A 23,174-nucleotide genomic window follows, 5' to 3' on the forward strand; every position below is an offset into this window, starting at 1 on the left:
ATGAGGGAATAATATGTGTGAGGGTACCCCAGGAGAGTTCCAAATGTGTGTGGGTAGAATATATATCCCACGGGGTAAAATTGAAAAAAGTTTTAAAAAATTCTTTTTTGGACTTAGTCATTTTTCTGGCGTTTATCAGACTTTCAGATAGGGCAAATGTCAGTGAGCGTTCCGATTTCAGTTCCAGAGCGATTCGCCCAATGAGTCCTTGATATTTAGTCGTTTTCAGCCAATTTTTTGGATTTTTGAAAATTTCACTTTTTTGTGAAAATATCCACTAAATGAGGGAATAATATGTGTGAGGGTACCCCAGGAGAGTTCCAAATGTGTGTGGGTAGAATATATATCCCACGGGGGTAAAATTGAAAAAAGTTGAAAAAAAATTTTTTTGGACTTAGTCATTTTTCTAGCGTTTATCAGACTTTCAGATAGGGGAAATGTCAGTGAGCATTCAGATTTCAGTTCCAGACTGATTCACCCAATGAGTCCTTGATATTTAGTCGTTTTCAGCCAATTTTTTGGATTTTTGAAAATTTCACTTTTTTGTCAAAATATCCACTAAATGAGGGAATAGTATGTGTGGGGGTACCCCAGGAGAGTTCCAAATGTGTGTGGGTAGAATATATATCCCACGGGGGTAAAATTGAAAAAAGTTGAAAAAAAATTTTTTTGGACTTAGTCATTTTTCTGGCGTTTATCAGACTTTCAGATAGGTGAAATGTCAGTGAGCATTACGATTTCAGTTCCAGAGTGATTCACCCAATGAGTCCTTGATATTTAGTTGTTTTCAGCCAATCTTTTGGATTTTTGAAAATTTCACTTTTTTGTGAAAATATGCACTAAATGAGGGAATAATATGTGTGAGGGTACCCCAGGAGAGTTCCAAATGTGTGTGGGTAGAATATATATCCCACGGGGGTAAAATTGAAAAAAGTTGAAAAAAAATTTTTTTGGACTTAGTCATTTTTCTGGCGTTTATCAGACTTTCAGATAGGTGAAATGTCAGTGAGCATTACCATTTCAGTTCCAGAGTGATTCACCCAATGAGTCCTTGATATTTAGTCGTTTTCAGCCAATTTTTTGGATTTTTGAAAATTTCACTTTTTTGTGAAAATATCCACTAAATGAGGGAATAATATGTGTGAGGGTACCCCAGGAGAGTTCCAAATGTGTGTGGGTAGAATATATATCCCACGGGGGTAAAATTGAAAAAAGTTGAAAAAAAATTTTTTTGGACTTAGTCATTTTTCCGGCGTTTATCAGACATTCAGATAGGTGAAATGTCAGTGAGCATTACGATTTCAGTTCCAGAGTCATTCACCCAATGAGTCCTTGTTATTTAGTCGTTTTCAGCCAATCTTTTGGATTTTTGAAAATTTCACTTTTTTGTGAAAATATGCACTAAATGAGGGAATAATATGTGTGAGGGTACCCCAGGAGAGTTCCAAATGTGTGTGGGTAGAATATATATCCCACGGGGGTAAAATTGAAAAAAGTTTAAAAAAATTCTTTTTTGGACTTAGTCATTTTTCTGGCGTTTATCAGACTTTCAGATAGGGCAAATGTCAGTGAGAGTTCCGATTTCAGTTCCAGAGCGATTCGCCCAATGAGTCCTTGATATTTAGTCGTTTTCAGCCAATTTTTTGGATTTTTGAAAATTTCACTTTTTTGTGAAAATATCCACTAAATGAGGGAATAATATGTGTGAGGGTACCCCAGGAGAGTTCCAAATGTGTGTGGGTAGAATATATATCCCACGGGGGTAAAATTGAAAAAAGTTGAAAAAAATTTTTTTTGGACTTAGTCATTTTTCTAGCGTTTATCAGACTTTCAGATAGGGGAAATGTCAGTGAGCATTCAGATTTCAGTTCCAGACTGATTCACCCAATGAGTCCTTGATATTTAGTCGTTTTCAGCCAATTTTTTGGATTTTTGAAAATTTCACTTTTTTGTCAAAATATCCACTAAATGAGGGAATAATATGTGTGGGGGTACCCCAGAAGAGTTCCAAATGTGTGTGGGTAGAATATATATCCCACGGGGGTAAAATTGAAAAAAGTTGAAAAAAAATTTTTTTGGACTTAGTCATTTTTCTGGCGTTTATCAGACTTTCAGATAGGTGAAATGTCAGTGAGCATTACGATTTCAGTTCCAGAGTGATTCACCCAATGAGTCCTTGATATTTAGTTGTTTTCAGCCAATCTTTTGGATTTTTGAAAATTTCACTTTTTTGTGAAAATATGCACTAAATGAGGGAATAATATGAGTGAGGGTACCCCAGGAGAGTTCCAAATGTGTGTGGGTAGAATATATATCCCACGGGGGTAAAATTGAAAAAAGTTGAAAAAAAATTTTTTTGGACTTAGTCATTTTTCTGGCGTTTATCAGACTTTCAGATAGGTGAAATGTCAGTGAGCATTACGATTTCAGTTCCAGAGTGATTCACCCAATGAGTCCTTGATATTTAGTCGTTTTCAGCCAATCTTTTGGATTTTTGAAAATTTCACTTTTTTGCGAAAATATCCACTAAATGAGGGAATAATATGTGTGAGGGTACCCCAGGAGAGTTCCAAATGTGTGTGGGTAGAATATATATCCCACGGGGGTAAAATTGAAAAAAGTTTAAAAAAATTCTTTTTTGGACTTAGTCATTTTTCTGGCGTTTATCAGACTTTCAGATAGGGCAAATGTCAGTGAGCGTTCCGATTTCAGTTCCAGAGCGATTCGCCCAATGAGTCCTTGATATTTAGTCGTTTTCAGCCAATTTTTTGGATTTTTGAAAATTTCACTTTTTTGTGAAAATATCCACTAAATGAGGGAATAATATGTGTGAGGGTACCCCAGGAGAGTTCCAAATGTGTGTGGGTAGAATATATATCCCACGGGGGTAAAATTGAAAAAAGTTGAAAAAAATTTTTTTGGGACTTAGTCATTTTTCTAGCGTTTATCAGACTTTCAGATAGGGGAAATGTCAGTGAGCATTCAGATTTCAGTTCCAGACTGATTCACCCAATGAGTCCTTGATATTTAGTCGTTTTCAGCCAATTTTTTGGATTTTTGAAAATTTCACTTTTTTGTCAAAATATCCACTAAATGAGGGAATAATATGTGTGGGGGTACCCCAGGAGAGTTCCAAATGTGTGTGGGTAGAATATATATCCCACGGGGGTAAAATTGAAAAAAGTTGAAAAAAAATTTTTTTGGACTTACTCATTTTTCTGGCGTTTATCAGACTTTCAGATAGGTGAAATGTCAGTGAGCATTACGATTTCAGTTCCAGAGTGATTCACCCAATGAGTCCTTGATATTTAGTTGTTTTCAGCCAATCTTTTGGATTTTTGAAAATTTCACTTTTTTGTGAAAATATGCACTAAATGAGGGAATAATATGAGTGAGGGTACCCCAGGAGAGGTCCAAATGTGTGTGGGTAGAATATATATCCCACGGGGGTAAAATTGAAAAAAGTTGAAAAAAAATTTTTTTGGACTTAGTCATTTTTCTGGCGTTTATCAGACTTTCAGATAGGTGAAATGTCAGTGAGAATTACGATTTCAGTTCCAGAGTGATTCACCCAATGAGTCCTTGATATTTAGTCGTTTTCAGCCAATTTTTTGGATTTTTGAAAATTTCACTTTTTTGTGAAAATATCCACTAAATGAGGGAATAATATGTGTGAGGGTACCCCAGGAGAGTTCCAAATGTGTGTGGGTAGAATATATATCCCACGGGGGTAAAATTGAAAAAAGTTGAAAAAAATTTTTTTTGGACTTAGTCATTTTCTAGCGTTTATCAGACTTTCAGATAGGGGAAATGTCAGTGAGCATTCAGATTTCAGTTCCAGACTGATTCACCCAATGAGTCCTTGATATTTAGTCGTTTTCAGCCAATTTTTTGGATTTTTGAAAATTTCACTTTTTTGTCAAAATATCCACTAAATGAGGGAATAATATGTGTGGGGGTACCCCAGGAGAGTTCCAAATGTGTGTGGGTAGAATATATATCCCACGGGGGTAAAATTGAAATAAGTTGAAAAAAAATTTTTTTGGACTTAGTCATTTTTCTGGCGTTTATCAGACTTTCAGATAGGTGAAATGTCAGTGAGCATTACGATTTCAGTTCCAGAGTGATTCACCCAATGAGTCCTTGATATTTAGTCGTTTTCAGCCAATTTTTTGGATTTTTGAAAATTTCACTTTTTTGTGAAAATATGCACTAAATGAGGGAATAATATGTGTGAGGGTACCCCAGGAGAGTTCCAAATGTGTGTGGGTAGAATATATATCCCACGGGGGTAAAATTGAAAAAAGTTTTAAAAAATTCTTTTTTGGACTTAGTCATTTTTGTGGCATTTATCAGACTTTCAGATAGGGCAAATGTCAGTGAGCGTTCCGATTTCAGTTCCAGAGCGATTCGCCCAATGAGTCCATGATATTTAGTCGTTTTCAGCCAATTTTTTGGATTTTTGAAAATTTCACTTTTTTGTGAAAATATCCACTAAATGAGGGAATAATATGTGTGAGGGTACCCCAGGAGAGTTCCAAATGTGTGTGGGTAGAATATATATCCAACGGGGGTAAAATTGAAAAAAGTTGAAAAAAAATTTTTTTGGACTTAGTCATTTTTCTGGCGTTTATCAGACTTTCAGATAGGTGAAATGTCAGTGAGCATTACGATTTCAGTTCCAGAGTGATTCACCCAATGAGTCCTTGATATTTAGTCGTTTTCAGCCAATTTTTTGGATTTTTGAAAATTTCACTTTTTTGTGAAAATATGCACTAAATGAGGGAATAATATGTGTGAGGGTACCCCAGGAGAGTTCCAAATGTGTGTGGGTAGAATATATATCCCACGGGGGTAAAATTGAAAAAAGTTTTAAAAAATTCTTTTTTGGACTTAGTCATTTTTGTGGCATTTATCAGACTTTCAGATAGGGCAAATGTCAGTGAGCGTTCCGATTTCAGTTCCAGAGCGATTCGCCCAATGAGTCCATGATATTTAGTCGTTTTCAGCCAATTTTTTGGATTTTTGAAAATTTCACTTTTTTGTGAAAATATCCACTAAATGAGGGAATAATATGTGTGAGGGTACCCCAGGAGAGTTCCAAATGTGTGTGGGTAGAATATATATCCCACGGGGGTAAAATTGAAAAAAGTTGAAAAAAAAATTTTTTTGGACTTAGTCATTTTTCTGGCGTTTATCAGACTTTCTGATAGGGGAAATGTCAGTGAGCATTCCGATTTCAGTACCAGAGTGATTCACCCAATGAGTCCTTGATATTTAGTCGTTTTCAGCCAATCTTTTGGATTTTTGAAAATTTCACTTTTTTGTGAAAATATCCACTAAATGAGGGAATAATATATGTGAGGGTACCCCAGGAGAGTTCCAAATGTGTGTGGGTAGAATATATATCCCACGGGGGTAAAATTGAAAAAAGTTGAAAAAAAATTTTTTTGGACTTAGTCATTTTTCTGGCGTTTATCAGACTTTCAGATAGGTGAAATGTCAGTGAGCATTACGATTTCAGTTCCAGAGTGATTCACCCAATGAGTCCTTGATATTTAGTTGTTTTCAGCCAATCTTTTGGATTTTTGAAAATTTCACTTTTTTGTGAAAATATGCACTAAATGAGGGAATAATATGTGTGAGGGTACCCCAGGAGAGTTCCAAATGTGTGTGGGTAGAATATATATCCCACGGGGGTAAAATTGAAAAAAGTTGAAAAAAAATTTTTTTGGACTTAGTCATTTTTCTGGCGTTTATCAGACTTTCAGATAGGTGAAATGTCAGTGAGCATTATGATTTCAGTTCCAGAGTGATTCACCCAATGAGTCCTTGATATTTAGTCGTTTTCAGCCAATTTTTTGGATTTTTGAAAATTTCACTTTTTTGTGAAAATATGCACTAAATGAGGGAATAATATGTGTGAGGGTACCCCAGGAGAGTTCCAAATGTGTGTGGGTAGAATATATATCCCACGGGGGTAAAATTGAAAAAAGTTTTAAAAAATTCTTTTTTGGACTTAGTCATTTTTGTGGCATTTATCAGACTTTCAGATAGGGCAAATGTCAGTGAGCGTTCCGATTTCAGTTCCAGAGCGATTCGCCCAATGAGTCCATGATATTTAGTCGTTTTCAGCCAATTTTTTGGATTTTTGAAAATTTCACTTTTTTGTGAAAATATCCACTAAATGAGGGAATAATATGTGTGAGGGTACCCCAGGAGAGTTCCAAATGTGTGTGGGTAGAATATATATCCCACGGGGGTAAAATTGAAAAAAGTTGAAAAAAAATTTTTTTGGACTTAGTCATTTTTGTGGCATTTATCAGACTTTCAGATAGGGCAAATGTCAGTGAGCGTTCCGATTTCAGTTCCAGACTGATTCACCCAATGAGTCCTTGATATTTAGTCGTTTTCAGCCAATTTTTTGGATTTTTGAAAATTTCACTTTTTTGTGAAAATATCCACTAAATGAGGGAATAATATGTGTGAGGGTACCCCAGGAGAGTTCCAAATGTGTGTGGGTAGAATATATATCCCACGGGGGTAAAATTGAAAAAAGTTGAAAAAAAAATTTTTTTTGGACTTAGTCATTTTTCTGGCGTTTATCAGACTTTCTGATAGGGGAAATGTCAGTGAGCATTCCGATTTCAGTACCAGAGTGATTCACCCAATGAGTCCTTGATATTTAGTCGTTTTCAGCCAATCTTTTGGATTTTTGAAAATTTCACTTTTTTGTGAAAATATCCACTAAATGAGGGAATAATATGTGTGAGGGTACCCCAGGAGAGTTCCAAATGTGTGTGGGTAGAATATATATCCCACGGGGGTAAAATTGAAAAAAGTTGAAAAAAAATTTTTTTGGACTTAGTCATTTTTCTGGCGTTTATCAGACTTTCAGATAGGTGAAATGTCAGTGAGCATTACGATTTCAGTTCCAGAGTGATTCACCCAATGAGTCCTTGATATTTAGTTGTTTTCAGCCAATCTTTTGGATTTTTGAAAATTTCACTTTTTTGTGAAAATATGCACTAAATGAGGGAATAATATGTGTGAGGGTACCCCAGGAGAGTTCCAAATGTGTGTGGGTAGAATATATATCCCACGGGGGTAAAATTAAAAAAAGTTGAAAAAAAATTTTTTTGGACTTAGTCATTTTTCTGGCGTTTATCAGACTTTCAGATAGGTGAAATGTCAGTGAGCATTACGATTTCAGTTCCAGAGTGATTCACCCAATGAGTCCTTGATATTTAGTCGTTTTCAGCCAATTTTTTGGATTTTTGAAAATTTCACTTTTTTGTGAAAATATGCACTAAATGAGGGAATAATATGTGTGAGGGTACCCCAGGAGAGTTCCAAATGTGTGTGGGTAGAATATATATCCCACGGGGGTAAAATTGAAAAAAGTTTTAAAAAATTCTTTTTTGGACTTAGTCATTTTTGTGGCATTTATCAGACTTTCAGATAGGGCAAATGTCAGTGAGCGTTCCGATTTCAGTTCCAGAGCGATTCGCCCAATGAGTCCATGATATTTAGTCGTTTTCAGCCAATTTTTTGGATTTTTGAAAATTTCACTTTTTTGTGAAAATATCCACTAAATGAGGGAATAATATGTGTGAGGGTACCCCAGGAGAGTTCCAAATGTGTGTGGGTAGAATATATATCCCACGGGGGTAAAATTGAAAAAAGTTGAAAAAAAATTTTTTTGGACTTAGTCATTTTTCTGGCGTTTATCAGACTTTCAGATAGGTGAAATGTCAGTGAGCATTACGATTTCAGTTCCAGAGTGATTCACCCAATGAGTCCTTGATATTTAGTCGTTTTCAGCCAATTTTTTGGATTTTTGAAAATTTCACTTTTTTGTGAAAATATCCACTAAATGAGGGAATAATATGTGTGAGGGTACCCCAGGAGAGTTCCAAATGTGTGTGGGTAGAATATATATCCCACGGGGGTAAAATTGAAAAAAGTTGAAAAAAATTTTTTTTGGACTTAGTCATTTTCTAGCGTTTATCAGACTTTCAGATAGGGGAAATGTCAGTGAGCATTCAGATTTCAGTTCCAGACTGATTCACCCAATGAGTCCTTGATATTTAGTCGTTTTCAGCCAATTTTTTGGATTTTTGAAAATTTCACTTTTTTGTCAAAATATCCACTAAATGAGGGAATAATATGTGTGGGGGTACCCCAGGAGAGTTCCAAATGTGTGTGGGTAGAATATATATCCCACGGGGGTAAAATTGAAATAAGTTGAAAAAAAATTTTTTTGGACTTAGTCATTTTTCTGGCGTTTATCAGACTTTCAGATAGGTGAAATGTCAGTGAGCATTACGATTTCAGTTCCAGAGTGATTCACCCAATGAGTCCTTGATATTTAGTTGTTTTCAGCCAATCTTTTGGATTTTTGAAAATTTCACTTTTTTGTGAAAATATGCACTAAATGAGGGAATAATATGTGTGAGGGTACCCCAGGAGAGTTCCAAATGTGTGTGGGTAGAATATATATCCCACGGGGGTAAAATTGAAAAAAGTTGAAAAAAAATTTTTTTGGACTTAGTCATTTTTCTGGCGTTTATCAGACTTTCAGATAGGTGAAATGTCAGTGAGCATTACGATTTCAGTTCCAGAGTGATTCACCCAATGAGTCCTTGATATTTAGTCGTTTTCAGCCAATTTTTTGGATTTTTGAAAATTTCACTTTTTTGTGAAAATATGCACTAAATGAGGGAATAATATGTGTGAGGGTACCCCAGGAGAGTTCCAAATGTGTGTGGGTAGAATATATATCCCACGGGGGTAAAATTGAAAAAAGTTTTAAAAAATTCTTTTTTGGACTTAGTCATTTTTGTGGCATTTATCAGACTTTCAGATAGGGCAAATGTCAGTGAGCGTTCCGATTTCAGTTCCAGAGCGATTCGCCCAATGAGTCCATGATATTTAGTCGTTTTCAGCCAATTTTTTGGATTTTTGAAAATTTCACTTTTTTGTGAAAATATCCACTAAATGAGGGAATAATATGTGTGAGGGTACCCCAGGAGAGTTCCAAATGTGTGTGGGTAGAATATATATCCCACGGGGGTAAAATTGAAATAAGTTGAAAAAAAATTTTTTTGGACTTAGTCATTTTTCTGGCGTTTATCAGACTTTCAGATAGGTGAAATGTCAGTGAGCATTACGATTTCAGTTCCAGAGTGATTCACCCAATGAGTCCTTGATATTTAGTCGTTTTCAGCCAATTTTTTGGATTTTTGAAAATTTCACTTTTTTGTGAAAATATGCACTAAATGAGGGAATAATATGTGTGAGGGTACCCCAGGAGAGTTCCAAATGTGTGTGGGTAGAATATATATCCCACGGGGGTAAAATTGAAAAAAGTTTTAAAAAATTCTTTTTTGGACTTAGTCATTTTTGTGGCATTTATCAGACTTTCAGATAGGGCAAATGTCAGTGAGCGTTCCGATTTCAGTTCCAGACTGATTCACCCAATGAGTCCTTGATATTTAGTCGTTTTCAGCCAATTTTTTGGATTTTTGAAAATTTCACTTTTTTGTCAAAATATCCACTAAATGAGGGAATAATATGTGTGGGGGTACCCCAGGAGAGTTCCAAATGTGTGTGGGTAGAATATATATCCCACGGGGGTAAAATTGAAAAAAGTTGAAAAAAAATTTTTTTGGACTTAGTCATTTTTCTGGCGTTTATCAGACTTTCAGATAGGTGAAATGTCAGTGAGCATTACGATTTCAGTTCCAGAGTGATTCACCCAATGAGTCCTTGATATTTAGTTGTTTTCAGCCAATCTTTTGGATTTTTGAAAATTTCACTTTTTTGTGAAAATATGCACTAAATGAGGGAATAATATGAGTGAGGGTACCCCAGGAGAGTTCCAAATGTGTGTGGGTAGAATATATATCCCACGGGGGTAAAATTGAAAAAAGTTGAAAAAAAATTTTTTTGGACTTAGTCATTTTTCTGGCGTTTATCAGACTTTCAGATAGGTGAAATGTCAGTGAGCATTACGATTTCAGTTCCAGAGTGATTCACCCAATGAGTCCTTGATATTTAGTCGTTTTCAGCCAATTTTTTGGATTTTTGAAAATTTCACTTTTTTGTGAAAATATCCACTAAATGAGGGAATAATATGTGTGAGGGTACCCCAGGAGAGTTCCAAATGTGTGTGGGTAGAATATATATCCCACGGGGGTAAAATTGAAAAAAGTTGAAAAAAATTTTTTTTGGACTTAGTCATTTTCTAGCGTTTATCAGACTTTCAGATAGGGGAAATGTCAGTGAGCATTCAGATTTCAGTTCCAGACTGATTCACCCAATGAGTCCTTGATATTTAGTCGTTTTCAGCCAATTTTTTGGATTTTTGAAAATTTCACTTTTTTGTCAAAATATCCACTAAATGAGGGAATAATATGTGTGGGGGTACCCCAGGAGAGTTCCAAATGTGTGTGGGTAGAATATATATCCCACGGGGGTAAAATTGAAAAAAGTTTTAAAAAATTCTTTTTTGGACTTAGTCATTTTTGTGGCATTTATCAGACTTTCAGATAGGGCAAATGTCAGTGAGCGTTCCGATTTCAGTTCCAGAGCGATTCGCCCAATGAGTCCATGATATTTAGTCGTTTTCAGCCAATTTTTTGGATTTTTGAAAATTTCACTTTTTTGTGAAAATATCCACTAAATGAGGGAATAATATGTGTGAGGGTACCCCAGGAGAGTTCCAAATGTGTGTGGGTAGAATATATATCCCACGGGGGTAAAATTGAAAAAAGTTGAAAAAAAATTTTTTTGGACTTAGTCATTTTTCTGGCGTTTATCAGACTTTCAGATAGGTGAAATGTCAGTGAGCATTACGATTTCAGTTCCAGAGTGATTCACCCAATGAGTCCTTGATATTTAGTCGTTTTCAGCCAATTTTTTGGATTTTTGAAAATTTCACTTTTTTGTGAAAATATGCACTAAATGAGGGAATAATATGTGTGAGGGTACCCCAGGAGAGTTCCAAATGTGTGTGGGTAGAATATATATCCCACGGGGGTAAAATTGAAAAAAGTTTTAAAAAATTCTTTTTTGGACTTAGTCATTTTTGTGGCATTTATCAGACTTTCAGATAGGGCAAATGTCAGTGAGCGTTCCGATTTCAGTTCCAGAGCCATTCGCCCAATGAGTCCATGATATTTAGTAGTTTTCAGCCAATTTTTTGGATTTTTGAAAATTTCACTTTTTTGTGAAAATATCCACTAAATGAGGGAATAATATGTGTGAGGGTACCCCAGGAGAGTTCCAAATGTGTGTGGGTAGAATATATATCCCACGGGGGTAAAATTGAAAAAAGTTGAAAAAAAAATTTTTTTGGACTTAGTCATTTTTCTGGCGTTTATCAGACTTTCTGATAGGGGAAATGTCAGTGAGCATTCCGATTTCAGTACCAGAGTGATTCACCCAATGAGTCCTTGATATTTAGTCGTTTTCAGCCAATCTTTTGGATTTTTGAAAATTTCACTTTTTTGTGAAAATATCCACTAAATGAGGGAATAATATGTGTGAGGGTACCCCAGGAGAGTTCCAAATGTGTGTGGGTAGAATATATATCCCACGGGGGTAAAATTGAAAAAAGTTGAAAAAAAATTTTTTTGGACTTAGTCATTTTTCTGGCGTTTATCAGACTTTCAGATAGGTGAAATGTCAGTGAGCATTACGATTTCAGTTCCAGAGTGATTCACCCAATGAGTCCTTGATATTTAGTTGTTTTCAGCCAATCTTTTGGATTTTTGAAAATTTCACTTTTTTGTGAAAATATGCACTAAATGAGGGAATAATATGTGTGAGGGTACCCCAGGAGAGTTCCAAATGTGTGTGGGTAGAATATATATCCCATGGGGGTAAAATTGAAAAAAGTTGAAAAAAAATTTTTTTGGACTTAGTCATTTTTCTGGCGTTTATCAGACTTTCAGATAGGTGAAATGTCAGTGAGCATTACGATTTCAGTTCCAGAGTGATTCACCCAATGAGTCCTTGATATTTAGTCGTTTTCAGCCAATTTTTTGGATTTTTGAAAATTTCACTTTTTTGTGAAAATATGCACTAAATGAGGGAATAATATGTGTGAGGGTACCCCAGGAGAGTTCCAAATGTGTGTGGGTAGAATATATATCCCACGGGGGTAAAATTGAAAAAAGTTTTAAAAAATTCTTTTTTGGACTTAGTCATTTTTGTGGCATTTATCAGACTTTCAGATAGGGCAAATGTCAGTGAGCATTCCGATTTCAGTTCCAGAGCGATTCGCCCAATGAGTCCATGATATTTAGTCGTTTTCAGCCAATTTTTTGGATTTTTGAAAATTTCACTTTTTTGTGAAAATATCCACTAAATGAGGGAATAATATGTGTGAGGGTACCCCAGGAGAGTTCCAAATGTGTGTGGGTAGAATATATATCCCACGGGGGTAAAATTGAAAAAAGTTGAAAAAAAAATTTTTTTGGACTTAGTCATTTTTCTGGCGTTTATCAGACTTTCTGATAGGGGAAATGTCAGTGAGCATTCCGATTTCAGTACCAGAGTGATTCACCCAATGAGTCCTTGATATTTAGTCGTTTTCAGCCAATCTTTTGGATTTTTGAAAATTTCACTTTTTTGTGAAAATATCCACTAAATGAGGGAATAATATGTGTGAGGGTACCCCAGGAGAGTTCCAAATGTGTGTGGGTAGAATATATATCCCACGGGGGTAAAATTGAAAAAAGTTGAAAAAAAATTTTTTTGGACTTAGTCATTTTTCTGGCGTTTATCAGACTTTCAGATAGGTGAAATGTCAGTGAGCATTACGATTTCAGTTCCAGAGTGATTCACCCAATGAGTCCTTGATATTTAGTCGTTTTCAGCCAATTTTTTGGATTTTTGAAAATTTCACTTTTTTGTGAAAATATGCACTAAATGAGGGAATAATATGTGTGAGGGTACCCCAGGAGAGTTCCAAATGTGTGTGGGTAGAATATATATCCCACGGGGGTAAAATTGAAAAAAGTTGAAAAAAAATTTTTTTGGACTTAGTCATTTTTCTGGCGTTTATCAGACATTCAGATAGGTGAAATGTCAGTGAGCATTACGATTTCAGTTCCAGAGTGATTCACCCAATGAGTCCTTGTTATTTAGTCGTTTTCAGCCAATTTTTTGGATTTTTGAAAATTTCACTTTTTTGTGAAAATATTCACTAAATGAGGGAATAATATGTGTGAGGGTACCCCAGGAGAGTTCCAAATGTGTGTGGGTAGAATATATATCCCACGGGGGTAAAATTGAAAAAAGTTTTAAAAAATTCTTTTTTGGACTTAGTCATTTTTGTGGCGTTTATCAGACTTTCAGATAGGTGAAATGTCAGTGAGCATTACGATTTCAGTTCCAGAGTGATTCACCCAATGAGTCCTTGATATTTAGTCGTTTTCAGCCAATTTTTTGGATTTTTGAAAATTTCACTTTTTTGTGAAAATATCCACTAAATGAGGGAATAATATGTGTGAGGGTACCCCAGGAGAGTTCCAAATGTGTGTGGGTAGAATATATATCCCACGGGGGTAAAATTGAAAAAAGTTGAAAAAAAATTTTTTTGGACTTAGTCATTTTTCTGGCGTTTATCAGACATTCAGATAGGTGAAATGTCAGTGAGCATTACGATTTCAGTTCCAGAGTGATTCACCCAATGAGTCCTTGTTATTTAGTCGTTTTCAGCCAATTTTTTGGATTTTTGAAAATTTCACTTTTTTGTGAAAATATGCACTAAATGAGGGAATAATATGTGTGAGGGTACCCCAGGAGAGTTCCAAATGTGTGTGGGTAGAATATATATCCCACGGGGGTAAAATTGGAAAAAGTTTTAAAAAATTCTTTTTTGGACTTAGTCATTTTTGTGGCGTTTATCAGACTTTCAGTTAGGGCAAATGTCAGTGAGCGTTCCGATTTCAGTTCCAGAGCGATTCGCCCAATGAGTCCATGATATTTAGTCGTTTTCAGCCAATTTTTTGGATTTTTGAAAATTTCACTTTTTTGTGAAAATATCCACTAAATGAGGGAATAATATGTGTGAGGGTACCCCAGGAGAGTTCCAAATGTGTGTGGGTAGAATATATATCCCACGGGGGTAAAATTGAAAAAAGTTGAAAAAAAAATTTTTTTGGACTTAGTCATTTTTCTGGCGTTTATCAGACTTTCTGATAGGGGAAATGTCAGTGAGCATTCCGATTTCAGTACCAGAGTGATTCACCCAATGAGTCCTTGATATTTAGTCGTTTTCAGCCAATCTTTTGGATTTTTGAAAATTTCACTTTTTTGTGAAAATATCCACTAAATGAGGGAATAATATGTGTGAGGGTACCCCAGGAGAGTTCCAAATGTGTGTGGGTAGAATATATATCCCACGGGGGTAAAATTGAAAAAAGTTGAAAAAAAATTTTTTTGGACTTAGTCATTTTTCTGGCGTTTATCAGACTTTCAGATAGGTGAAATGTCAGTGAGCATTACGATTTCAGTTCCAGAGTGATTCACCCAATGAGTCCTTGATATTTAGTCGTTTTCAGCCAATTTTTTGGATTTTTGAAAATTTCACTTTTTTGTGAAAATATGCACTAAATGAGGGAATAATATGTGTGAGGGTACCCCAGGAGAGTTCCAAATGTGTGTGGGTAGAATATATATCCCACGGGGGTAAAATTGAAAAAAGTTGAAAAAAAATTTTTTTGGACTTAGTCATTTTTCTGGCGTTTATCAGACATTCAGATAGGTGAAATGTCAGTGAGCATTACGATTTCAGTTCCAGAGTGATTCACCCAATGAGTCCTTGTTATTTAGTCGTTTTCAGCCAATTTTTTGGATTTTTGAAAATTTCACTTTTTTGTGAAAATATTCACTAAATGAGGGAATAATATGTGTGAGGGTACCCCAGGAGAGTTCCAAATGTGTGTGGGTAGAATATATATCCCACGGGGGTAAAATTGAAAAAAGTTTTAAAAAATTCTTTTTTGGACTTAGTCATTTTTGTGGCGTTTATCAGACTTTCAGATAGGTGAAATGTCAGTGAGCATTACGATTTCAGTTCCAGAGTGATTCACCCAATGAGTCCTTGATATTTAGTCGTTTTCAGCCAATTTTTTGGATTTTTGAAAATTTCACTTTTTTGTGAAAATATCCACTAAATGAGGGAATAATATGTGTGAGGGTACCCCAGGAGAGTTCCAAATGTGTGTGGGTAGAATATATATCCCACGGGGGTAAAATTGAAAAAAGTTGAAAAAAAATTTTTTTGGACTTAGTCATTTTTCTGGCGTTTATCAGACATTCAGATAGGTGAAATGTCAGTGAGCATTACGATTTCAGTTCCAGAGTGATTCACCCAATGAGTCCTTGTTATTTAGTCGTTTTCAGCCAATTTTTTGGATTTTTGAAAATTTCACTTTTTTGTGAAAATATGCACTAAATGAGGGAATAATATGTGTGAGGGTACCCCAGGAGAGTTCCAAATGTGTGTGGGTAGAATATATATCCCACGGGGGTAAAATTGGAAAAAGTTTTAAAAAATTCTTTTTTGGACTTAGTCATTTTTGTGGCGTTTATCAGACTTTCAGTTAGGGCAAATGTCAGTGAGCGTTCCGATTTCAGTTCCAGAGCGATTCGCCCAATGAGTCCATGATATTTAGTCGTTTTCAGCCAATTTTTTGGATTTTTGAAAATTTCACTTTTTTGTGAAAATATCCACTAAATGAGGAAATAATATGTGTGAGGGTACCCCAGGAGAGTTCCAAATGTGTGTGGGTAGAATATATATCCCACGGGGGTAAAATTGAAAAAAGTTGAAAAAAAAATTTTTTTGGACTTAGTCATTTTTCTGGCGTTTATCAGACTTTCTGATAGGGGAAATGTCAGTGAGCATTCCGATTTCAGTACCAGAGTGATTCACCCAATGAGTCCTTGATATTTAGTCGTTTTCAGCCAATCTTTTGGATTTTTGAAAATTTCACTTTTTTGTGAAAATATCCACTAAATGAGGGAATAATATGTGTGAGGGTACCCCAGGAGAGTTCCAAATGTGTGTGGGTAGAATATATATCCCACGGGGGTAAAATTGAAAAAAGTTGAAAAAAAATTTTTTTGGACTTAGTCATTTTTCTGGCGTTTATCAGACTTTCAGATAGGTGAAATGTCAGTGAGCATTACGATTTCAGTTCCAGAGTGATTCACCCAATGAGTCCTTGATATTTAGTCGTTTTCAGCCAATTTTTTGGATTTTTGAAAATTTCACTTTTTTGTGAAAATATGCACTAAATGAGGGAATAATATGTGTGAGGGTACCCCAGGAGAGTTCCAAATGTGTGTGGGTAGAATATATATCCCACGGGGGTAAAATTGAAAAAAGTTTTAAAAAATTCTTTTTTGGACTTAGTCATTTTTGTGGCGTTTATCAGACTTTCAGATAGGGCAAATGTCAGTGAGCGTTCCGATTTCAGTTCCAGAGCGATTCGCCCAATGAGTCCATGATATTTAGTCGTTTTCAGCCAATTTTTTGGATTTTTGAAAATTTCACTTTTTTGTGAAAATATCCACTAAATGAGGGAATAATATGTGTGAGGGTACCCCAGGAGAGTTCCAAATGTGTGTGGGTAGAATATATATCCCACGGGGGTAAAATTGAAAAAAGTTGAAAAAAAAATTTTTTTGGACTTAGTCATTTTTCTGGCGTTTATCAGACTTTCTGATAGGGGAAATGTCAGTGAGCATTCCGATTTCAGTACCAGAGTGATTCACCCAATGAGTCCTTGATATTTAGTCGTTTTCAGCCAATCTTTTGGATTTTTGAAAATTTCACTTTTTTTGTGAAAATATCCACTAAATGAGGGAATAATATGTGTGAGGGTACCCCAGGAGAGTTCCAAATGTGTGTGGGTAGAATATATATCCCACGGGGGTAAAATTGAAAAAAGTTGAAAAAAAATTTTTTTGGACTTAGTCATTTTTCTGGCGTTTATCAGACTTTCAGATAGGTGAAATGTCAGTGAGCATTACGATTTCAGTTCCAGAGTGATTCACCCAATGAGTCCTTGATATTTAGTCGTTTTCAGCCAATTTTTTGGATTTTTGAAAATTTCACTTTTTTGTGAAAATATGCACTAAATGAGGGAATAATATGTGTGAGGGTACCCCAGGAGAGTTCCAAATGTGTGTGGGTAGAATATATATCCCACGGGGGTAAATTTGAAAAAAGTTGAAAAAAATTTTTTTTGGACTTAGTCATTTTTCTGGCGTTTATCAGACTTTCAGATAGGGGAAATGTCAGTGAGCATTCCGATTTCAGTTCCAGACTGATTCACCCATTGAGTCCTTGATATTTAGTCGATTTCAGCCAATTTTTTGGATTTTTGAAAATTTTACTTTTTTGTGAAAATATCCACTAAATGAGGGAATAATATGTGTGAGGGTACCCCAGGAGAGTTCCAAATGTGTGTGGGTAGAATATATATCCCACTGGGGTAAAATTGAAAAAAGTTTAAAAAAATTCTTTTTTGGACTTAGTCATTTTTCTGGCGTTTATCAGACTTTCAGATAGGGCAAATGTCAGTGAGCGTTCCGATTTCAGTACCAGAGTGATTCACCCAATGAGTCCTTGATATTTAGTCGTTTTCAGCCAATTTTTTGGATTTTTGAAAATTTCACTTTTTTGTGAAAATATCCACTAAATGAGGGAATAATATGTGTGAGGGTACCCCAGGAGAGTTCCAAATGTGTGTGGGTAGAATATATATCCCACGGGGGTAAAATTGAAAAAAGTTTAAAAAATTTTTTTTTTGGACTTAGTCATTTTTCTGGCGTTTATCAGACTTTCAGATAGGGGAAATGTCAGTGAGCATTCCGATTTCAGTTCCAGACTGATTCACCCAATGAGTCCTTAATATTTAGTCGTTTTCAGCCAATTTTTGGGATTTTTGAAAATTTCACTTTTTTGTGAAAATATCCACTAAATGAGGGAATAATATGTGTGAGGGTACCCCAGGAGAGTTCCAAATGTGTGTGGGTAGAATATATATCCCACGGGGGTAAAATTGAAAAAAGTTTAAAAAAATTCTTTTTTGGACTTAGTCATTTTTCTGGCGTTTATCAGACTTTCAGATAGGGCAAATGTCAGTGAGCGTTCCGATTTCAGTTCCAGAGCGATTCGCCCAATGAGTCCATGATATTTAGTCGTTTTCAGCCAATTTTTTGGATTTTTGAAAATTTCACTTTTTTGTGAAAATATCCACTAAATGAGGGAATAATATGTGTGAGGGTACCCCAGGAGAGTTCCAAATGTGTGTGGGTAGAATATATATCCCACGGGGGTAAAATTGAAAAAAAAATTTTTTTGGACTTAGTCATTTTTCTGGCGTTTATCAGACTTTCTGATAGGGGAAATGTCAGTGAGCATTCCGATTTCAGTACCAGAGTGATTCACCCAATGAGTCCTTGATATTTAGTCGTTTTCAGCCAATCTTTTGGATTTTTGAAAATTTCACTTTTTTGTGAAAATATCCACTAAATGAGGGAATAATATGTGTGAGGGTACCCCAGGAGAGTTCCAAATGTGTGTGGGTAGAATATATATCCCACGGGGGTAAAATTGAAAAAAGTTTAAAAAAAATTTTTTTGGACTTAGTCATTTTTCTGGCGTTTATCAGACTTTCAGATAGGTGAAATGTCAGTGAGCATTACGATTTCAGTTCCAGAGTGATTCACCCAATGAGTCCTTGATATTTAGTCGTTTTCAGCCAATTTTTTGGATTTTTGAAAATTTCACTTTTTTGTGAAAATATGCACTAAATGAGGGAATAATATGTGTGAGGGTACCCCAGGAGAGTTCCAAATGTGTGTGGGTAGAATATATATCCCACGGGGGTAAAATTGAAAAAAGTTTTAAAAAATTCTTTTTTGGACTTAGTCATTTTTGTGGCGTTTATCAGACTTTCAGATAGGGCAAATGTCAGTGAGCGTTCCGATTTCAGTTCCAGAGCGATTCGCCCAATGAGTCCATGATATTTAGTCGTTTTCAGCCAATTTTTTGGATTTTTGAAAATTTCACTTTTTTGTGAAAATATCCACTAAATGAGGGAATAATATGTGTGAGGGTACCCCAGGAGAGTTCCAAATGTGTGTGGGTAGAATATATATCCCACGGGGGTAAAATTGAAAAAAGTTGAAAAAAAAATTTTTTTGGACTTAGTCATTTTTCTGGCGTTTATCAGACTTTCTGATAGGGGAAATGTCAGTGAGCATTCCGATTTCAGTACCAGAGTGATTCACCCAATGAGTCCTTGATATTTAGTCGTTTTCAGCCAATCTTTTGGATTTTTGAAAATTTCACTTTTTTTGTGAAAATATCCACTAAATGAGGGAATAATATGTGTGAGGGTACCCCAGGAGAGTTCCAAATGTGTGTGGGTAGAATATATATCCCACGGGGGTAAAATTGAAAAAAGTTGAAAAAAAATTTTTTTGGACTTAGTCATTTTTCTGGCGTTTATCAGACTTTCAGATAGGTGAAATGTCAGTGAGCATTACGATTTCAGTTCCAGAGTGATTCACCCAATGAGTCCTAGATATTTAGTCGTTTTCAGCCAATTTTTTGGATTTTTGAAAATTTCACTTTTTTGTGAAAATATGCACTAAATGAGGGAATAATATGTGTGAGGGTACCCCAGGAGAGTTCCAAATGTGTGTGGGTAGAATATATATCCCACGGGGGTAAATTTGAAAAAAGTTGAAAAAAATTTTTTTTGGACTTAGTCATTTTTCTGGCGTTTATCAGACTTTCAGATAGGGGAAATGTCAGTGAGCATTCCGATTTCAGTTCCAGACTGATTCACCCATTGAGTCCTTGATATTTAGTCGATTTCAGCCAATTTTTTGGATTTTTGAAAATTTTACTTTTTTGTGAAAATATCCACTAAATGAGGGAATAATATGTGTGAGGGTACCCCAGGAGAGTTCCAAATGTGTGTGGGTAGAATATATATCCCACTGGGGTAAAATTGAAAAAAGTTTAAAAAAATTCTTTTTTGGACTTAGTCATTTTTCTGGCGTTTATCAGACTTTCAGATAGGGCAAATGTCAGTGAGCGTTCCGATTTCAGTTCCAGAGCGATTCGCCCAATGAGTCCTTGATATTTAGTCGTTTTCAGCCAATTTTTTGGATTTTTGAAAATTTCACTTTTTTGTGAAAATATCCACTAAATGAGGGAATAATATGTGTGAGGGTACCCCAGGAGAGTTCCAAATGTGTGTGGGTAGAATATATATCCCACGGGGGTAAAATTGAAAAAAGTTTAAAAAAATTCATTTTTGGACTTAGTCATTTTTCTGGCGTTTATCAGACTTTCAGATAGGGCAAATGTCAGTGAGCGTTCCGATTTCAGTTCCAGAGCGATTCGCCCAATGAGTCCTTGATATTTAGTCGTTTTCAGCCAATTTTTTGGATTTTTGAAAATTTCACTTTTTTGTCAAAATATCCACTAAATGAGGGAATAATATGTGTGAGGGTACCCCAGGAGAGTTCCAAATGTGTGTGGGTAGAATATATATCCCACGGGGGTAAAATTGAAAAAAGTTGAAAAAAATTTTTTTTTTGGACTTAGTCATTTTTCTGGCGTTTATCAGACTTTCAGATAGGGGAAATGTCAGTGAGCATTCCGATTTCAGTTCCAGACTGATTCACCCAATGAGTCCTTGATATTTAATCGTTTTCAGCCAATTTTTGGGATTTTTGAAAATTTCACTTTTTTGTGAAAATATCCACTAAATGAGGGAATAATATGTGTGAGGGTACCCCAGGAGAGTTCCAAATGTGTGTGGGTAGAATATATATCCCACGGGGGTAAAATTGAAAAAAGTTTAAAAAAATTCTTTTTTGGACTTAGTCATTTTTCTGGCGTTTATCAGACTTTCTGATAGGGGAAATGTCAGTGAGCATTCCGATTTCAGTACCAGAGTGATTCACCCAATGAGTCCTTGATATTTAGTCGTTTTCAGCCAATTTTTTGGATTTTTGAAAATTTCACTTTTTTGTGAAAATATCCACTAAATGAGGGAATAATATGTGTGAGGGTACCCCAGGAGAGTTCCAAATGTGTGTGGGTAGAATATATATCCCATGGGGGTAAAATTGAAAAAAGTTGAAAAAAATTTTTTTTGGACTTAGTCATTTTTCTGGCGTTTATCAGACTTTCAGATAGGGGAAATGTCAGTGAGCATTCCGATTTCAGTTCCAGACTGATTCACCCAATGAGTCCTTGATATTTAGTCGTTTTCAGCCAATTTTTGGGATTTTTGAAAATTTCACTTTTTTGTGAAAATATCCACTAAATGAGGGAATAATATGTGTGAGGGTACCCCAGGAGAGTTCCAAATGTGTGTGGGTAGAATATATATCCCACGGGGGTAAAATTGAAAAAAGTTTAAAAAAATTCTTTTTTGGACTTAGTCATTTTTCTGGCGTTTATCAGACTTTCTGATAGGGGAAATGTCAGTGAGCATTCCGATTTCAGTACCAGAGTGATTCACCCAATGAGTCCTTGATATTTAGTCGTTTTCAGCCAATTTTTTGGATTTTTGAAAATTTCACTTTTTTGTGAAAATATCCACTAAATGAGGGAATAATATGTGTGAGGGTACCCCAGGAGAGTTCCAAATGTGTGTGGGTAGAATATATATCCCATGGGGGTAAAATTGAAAAAAGTTGAAAAAAAATTTTTTTGGACTTAGTCATTTTTCTGGCGTTTATCAGACTTTCAGATAGGGCAAATGTCAGTGATCGTTCCGATTTCAGTTCCAGAGCGATTCGCCCAATGAGTCCTTGATATTTAGTCGTTTTCAGCCAATTTTTTGGATTTTTGAAAATTTCACTTTTTTGTGAAAATATCCACTAAATGAGGGAATAATATGTGTGAGGGTACCCCAGGAGAGTTCCAAATGTGTGTGGGTAGAATATATATCCCACGGGGCTAAAATTGAAAAAAGTTGAAAAAAATATTTTTTTGGACTTTGTCATTTTTCTGGCGTTTATCAGACTTTCTGATACGGGAAATGTCAGTGAGCATTCCGATTTCAGTACCAGAGTGATTCACCCAATGAGTCCTTGATATTTAGTCGTTTTCAGCCAATTTTTTGGATTTTTGAAAATTTCACTTTTTTGTGAAAATATCCACTAAATGAGGGAATAATATGTGTGAGGGTACCCCAGGAGAGTTCCAAATGTGTGTGGGTAGAATATATATCCCACGGGGGTAAAATTGAAAAAAGTTGAAAAAACTTTTTTTTGGACTTAGTCATTTTTCTGGCGTTTATCAGACTTTCAGATAGGGGAAATGTCAGTGAGCATTCCGATTTCAGTTCCAGACTGATTCACCCAATGAGTCCTTGATATTTAGTCGTTTTCAGCCAATTTTTTGGATTTTTGAAAATTTCGCTTTTTTGTGAAAATATCCACTAAATGAGGGAATAATATGTGTGAGGGTACCCCAGGAGAGTTCCAAATGTGTGTGGGTAGAATATATATCCCACGGGGGTAAAATTGAAAAAAGTTGAAAAAAAATTTTTTTGGACTTAGTCATTTTTCTGGCGTTTATCAGACTTTCAGATAGGGGAAATGTCAGTGAGCTTTCCGATTTCAGTTCCAGACTGATTCACCCAATGAGTCCTTGATATTTAGTCATTTTCAGCCAATTTTTTGGATTTTTGAAAATTTCACTTTTTTGTGAAAATATCCACTAAATGAGGGAATAATATGTGTGAGGGTACCCCAGGAGAGTTCCAAATGTGTGTGGGTAGAATATATATCCCACGGGGCTAAAATTGAAAAAAGTTGAAAAAAATTTTTTTTTGGACTTAGTCATTTTTCTGGCGTTTATCAGACTTTCTGATAGGGGAAATGTCAGTGAGCATTCCGATTTCAGTACCAGAGTGATTCACCCAATGAGTCCTTGATATTTAGTCGTTTTCAGCCAATTTTTTGGATTTTTGAAAATTTCACTTTTTTGTGAAAATATCCACTAAATGAGGGAATAATATGTGTGAGGGTACCCCAGGAGAGATCCAAATGTGTGTGGGTAGAATATATATCCCACGGGGGTAAAATTGAAGAAAGTTGAAAAAACTTTT

The sequence above is a fragment of the Phyllobates terribilis genome, unplaced genomic scaffold (assembly GCF_046119375.1).
Source record: "Phyllobates terribilis strain yellow unplaced genomic scaffold, ASM4611937v1 Scaffold_10__3_contigs__length_209671492, whole genome shotgun sequence".
Lineage (NCBI taxonomy): Eukaryota > Metazoa > Chordata > Amphibia > Anura > Dendrobatidae > Phyllobates > Phyllobates terribilis.